At 33.7% G+C, this 5,410-nt stretch overlaps 1 long non-coding RNA gene across 1 annotated transcript; it reads left to right on the top strand.

Moving 5' to 3' along the window:
* Positions 1-582: 582 nt before the first annotated feature.
* On the top strand, positions 583-2,641 carry LOC125755529 (uncharacterized). Its single transcript, XR_007412231.1, has 3 exons — positions 583-728; positions 1,292-1,467; positions 2,204-2,641. It is a non-coding gene; the product is annotated as an uncharacterized LOC125755529 (long non-coding RNA).
* Positions 2,642-5,410: the final 2,769 nt, after the last annotated feature.

Raw genomic sequence — 5,410 nt, 5'->3', positions numbered from 1 at the left:
AATAGGGACTGAGGGTTTTTTTTTTTTTTTAAGTAAAGTGCCTTGTATTCCATGAATAACCATTCGAATACAATTGTACATTTCAAGTGTATTGTGTGTTTTTAATAAAGAAAGAACACAAAGATCGTATCATTCAAATGGAAATGATTTTTTTCATCTAATCTTATCTAACGTGGTGGTGCCAATCTTACAGCAAAAGAATACTTGTCAAAGCTAATAAGGAAGGTTGCAAGAATTTTTGTATCTTCCCTGGCATCTTTGTAAACATAACAGCTGCCTCATTTATTAAATGAGAGGATACTATGGCATTGGTAATTATAGCTGTGCCTCAGGTAGAATAATAAAAAGTGAATTTATCATAATTGCACAGCAATAACAAGGTGAGCTTTTTATATTCTGTTGATATACTATTCTCTCACTATGAGGGTTATACTCATATCCAAGTTGTATACATGAAAAAATTCTATCCCTAATGTCAGTCTTATTTTTATTGAAATATTATGCTGTGTATGTAAGTAGATGGTATGATATTTTTATTTATTTATTTAATTAATTATTTATTTATTTATTTACAAGATTTTATTTATTTATTCATGAGAGACACACAGAGAGAGAAGCAGACTCCATGCAGGGAGCCTGACGTGGGACCCGATCCAGGGACTCCAGGACTATGCCCCGGGCTGAAGGCAGATGCTTAACCTCTGAGCCATCCAGGGATCCCCTGCATGGTATGATATTTATAGTCATTTTCTGTACCTAGGATATATGGAAAGTTTTCCATCCCCTTGGACACTCTTATATGATATAATTTTGACATAATTTTTATGACCTCATTTGTTAATTGTAAAAACAACGGAGTTTCAGGAACTTCTTGAGTAACAAGAAGAAAGATTTAAACATTTATGATGTATTCTAAAACAAAACAATCCAACAATAAGACCATTAGTTTAGTTCTATTCCGAACTGCGTGTGTTGACCCATGCTGTTGCAAACCACACGCTTGGTGGTATTTCTATGGTAAAGATCATGTCAGGAATTGAGAATGGAAAAAGTCACACATCCAAGTTATAAATACAAGTAAACTAAAATCACAAGTTTAATTTATTTACTTTAGTTTTCTGTTGTAATGAGAGTCAAGCAAGTGGCCTCTCCTCTGATTTGCCAGCTTTCCTCTTCCTGGCTCTCGTTTGATAAGATGTCCAAATCCAAGTGTTAATACTTTTTTGCCAGTTACTAGTCATTACTCTTTCTCATACTAATGTTCTCAAGTTTATCTGATTTTTTTTTCTAGTCTTTGCAGAAAGTAGCAGAACTGAGTTGTCCAGGCAAAACTCAATATTCCAGACCTTCTACTTCTACCTTTCTCTTTGGTGCTATTCGAATTTTTAAGAGGATCGGTCTCTTCGGATTGCTTTTAATCTCCGCAGGACTCACAATTTCACCACCTCGAAAGCATGCAAAGTATATGTAAGTCCTTTAATCTATAAAGGAAGAAAATGCATATACTTTCAGATTCACTTATATGTGCTTCGAATGATACAGAATGTAAAAGTGAAGAGCAATTAGTATTCAAATTCCCATTGGAGTACACTTGTACAAAACCATGTATTTTATTAGTACACTGAGGAATTGTTTAAATAACTAGTGCAGTATTCTTAGCATCCAGATGAGTTTAACAGAAGCTGTTCCAATGAGGGAGGGTTCTGCAGGCATCTGTGAAATGATTAGCCTATGCTTATCAGTTGGGGATGGTAGACATTCCAAGTAGATTGCAATGGTGTGGTAGTGAAGGTATCTCATTTTTTAACTCTATGGTAGCATCCTGGTTGTCCTTGAATTAATATGAAATGATCTTAAAATTTCAACATTTAGTTGAAAGTGTCTATCAATATCGACACTGTATGTATATCTAAAGCTTTGTCTCTATATTCTCAGTGTTGTTTACTTTTTGCTTTTCCTTCTGGATCACAAATAGCCCCTAAGAAATAATAAAACATGACTTTTGCAACTCCATTTACAGACAAAACCTGCTAACCTCAATATCTTTAATCAAAGTCTTTGTCACATCTGAATGAGAAAATGTAAAATGCATATAGTTAAAAATAAAAAAAAAATTCTTTGAAGTGTATAATAATCTTTGTATTACACTGTTCTAAATTCCTGAATATGAAACTGAAAATATTTCTTTCTCACATATCAACAGGTGGATGTTCTTGACTGAGAGGCAAGTTTTAACTCCACAATTATTTGCAAGCCCAGGTCCTTTTGACATTGGGATTCCATGATCTTCCACTGCCTTGTTATACTGTGAATCCAGCCAGCAGAAGTAGAGATTGGAAGAGACATATTCACCAATATATATATTCCACGAAAAAGATTTAGTAGCTCAGCTACCTCTATCAATAAGAGAAGCTGAAAATTAGTCTAACAGTGTGACCCAGATGAAGAAAGCATGTATTTTTTTTTATAATCAGATAGTATGTTGTTATTCCCTTGAAATTAAGCCATTTCAATAAGCACCATGACCAATTTGCATACCTTCAATACCATACACCCTTTGTTCTTTTGAACAAATATATGGCTTCTCTTTATCTGAAATTTGTTTATTTTACATATTTACTTGTGATCATTTTTTTTTGTCTCTTCCCCTCTTGTTGTAAGTTCCATGAATTTGTAGACTGCTCATCTTGTTCACTACTTTTTAACCAATACACATATAGGCACTCATTTATTAAAAGAGTACATAACTACATGGTTTTATTCATTCTTTCAACAATACTTTTGAGCAATTGCTATCCAGCAGGTATTGACCTAAACCTTACAGATAAAAAAAGGTAAAAAAAAAAAAGGGTAAAAAAAGAAAGAAAAGAAAAGAAAAGAAAAGAAAAAAGAAAAAGAAAAAGGAAAAATTGTCAAAGCTTATCCTCCTTTTAGTCTAATGGAGGAAATAGTTGAATACACAGGCAGTTTGAGTGTAGTGTGATAAATGGTATAATAGAGGAAGAACAGAGTGCTCTTGAAATTCATAGGAGGTGCTCCTTACCTATTAAAAGGAGGATCAATATGGAGTCTCTAGTGGAGGCTAATTCCAAGAGACCTGAAAGATAAGAAAGAAGGAGAGTGTTGGAAATGGGGTGTTCCCAGACAGAAGAAACACTGTTTACAGAGATAGGGAGATGAGATTAAAACTTGTTTACTTAGGACATAGAAAAAAATCAGCATAGTTGGGACATAGACAGTGAGTGAGGAATATGGAGAAATGAGTCCATGAGATAACTATGAAGTGTCTCATAAGCCATTTAAGGAAGTCTGAGCCTTATTTGAAGGCAAAAAGGAACATTAGAAGGTAGTGAATGAGAGAGTGGATTGATATTGATACAAGCAAATGTCCAGCGTGCAGAGGGAGTGGAAATATTTCCAGAGTGACAGGTCCACTGCAATGTCTGTAAGAGTGAAGGACTTTTTCAGGGATATTCAGTGCTCTTCTCAAGTATTCACCAGATGTAGTGAAAACCCTCCAGCATTCTCCATGCAGATGTTTTCCAGATCATGGGAACAAGACTGGCTTTAGATGAAATGCAAGGCCATTAAGTGTAGAGTGAACATAAAAAAAAAAAAAAAAAAAAAAAAAAAAAAACCATTGTTTCAGATCCAATTTAGCTTACCTCTTCAAATTTCTTGCATTAGAAGGTCACAGAATCCAATCTGATGCCTAGATAATTTAAATGGCTGAGTAGCTTATTTCATTAATCTTTAATAATGTTTGTATACTTGTCCTAAAGTAAGGATAATCATTTATCATATTCCAGTGGAGCAAACTAATTGCTACTGAAGCTAAGAAAGAACTCCCTCCCCTCAATTCATGATGCCATTGTTGTTAAAGTGTAGCAAATAATTGAGGTGGTCATCTAGGCCATAGAAAATCTACTCACCACAGCCCCACTCTCCACTAAAAATAATATTCTGGCAAAGGTATGTTACTATTTTTAAATTTTATTCCCTAGGAAAATCTGTGTCTTCTTTTCTTGTTCCAGGTGTTGAGCTGCAAAAAAGGAAAAAAAAAAAAAAAAAAAAAAGGAGATTTGCTTATCTGTGCTGTTTGCTTGTCTTAGTGCTTTTTCTGCCTTTCCTCCTGCCCAGATCTTTATTCATTTAATCAAATAACATTGATTGAGGACCTACTAGATGCCAAGCAAAGAATGAAACAGTGAGATGTAGCCAAATTAATGGCATTATTCTAGCCAGAAAAAAAAATTAAAAAGCAATTTACATACTGTTTTCTCTCTCCAGAGATTGATAATGCACATGATTTTATTGAGATCTGAGAAGGTTTACAGGAACAAATCTGTCTAACTTTGTTTAACCCAGCATCTTCTATACTTTACTAAATCACAGAATTATTTCTCACATAACACCTGTTTCACACTTGTGGAATGCTAGTGTTTAGAAACATAGTTTGGGAAAAACTAGTTTGGTGGGATAGTACACCAATCTTTACTCTAAGAGAATTTATCAATATCTTGAGAATGGAGAATGGAACCCTCTCTGTGTTGTTTTTCTTACTTGAAGGGGAGAGAGAACAATTTAAAATTCTAATTCTTAACATTACTCTTAACAATATTCCCAGTTGTGTATGGTTTATATGTTACAATTCAGACAAAATAGTAAAAAATGTTTTTTGAGTCAATTTAAAGGAAAGTAATGTGACTAAATGATCATTTTCTGTTTTCACAGTAATGATATTGTTGTAATTTCTTGGGATCCTGTAATCATTTACCTCTTAATGTCTTTGAAATTACCTTGTTGTGCCATTCATAGACAGATCAATTCCTGGTAAGTAAGACACAGAAGACAGGGTGACTCCTTAATGAAACTTCTCTTATTCCCCCAGAAAAAGCTAGTTGCTTCAAGCTTTAGTGTTCACATGGCTCTTCATTCATAACTTAGCAAGACCACTTATTTCAGTATTTTTATTTTCACTTCTCCATTATTAGAATGTAGGTCATTTGGGGCAAAAATAAACTCAAAAACAAAAATCAAACAAGCTGATAAAAAAGGGGGGGGTATAGTGACTTGAATAAATATTTCTCTAAAGAAACTGTGCAAACATCCAATAAGCTTATGATAAGATGTTCAACATCACTAATTATTAGGAAAATGCAAATCAAAACCATGATGAGATACCACTTCACACTCATTAAGATTGCTGTTATTAAAAAAACCAAAACAAAAACACAAACAAAAACAAAACAGAAAATAACAAGTGCTGGAGAGGCTGTGGAGAAATTGAAATCCTTGTGCATTGCCGGTGGAAATGTTAAATAGCGAAGTATACAAATGTTACAGAATGTAAAATGGAAAACAGTATAGTGGTTCCTCAAAAAATTTATCATAGGATTACTGTATGATC

This window comes from Canis lupus, chromosome 8, assembly GCF_003254725.2.
Source record: "Canis lupus dingo isolate Sandy chromosome 8, ASM325472v2, whole genome shotgun sequence".
NCBI classification, from domain to species: domain Eukaryota; kingdom Metazoa; phylum Chordata; class Mammalia; order Carnivora; family Canidae; genus Canis; species Canis lupus.
This window is presented reverse-complemented; position numbering and strand designations above follow the sequence as displayed.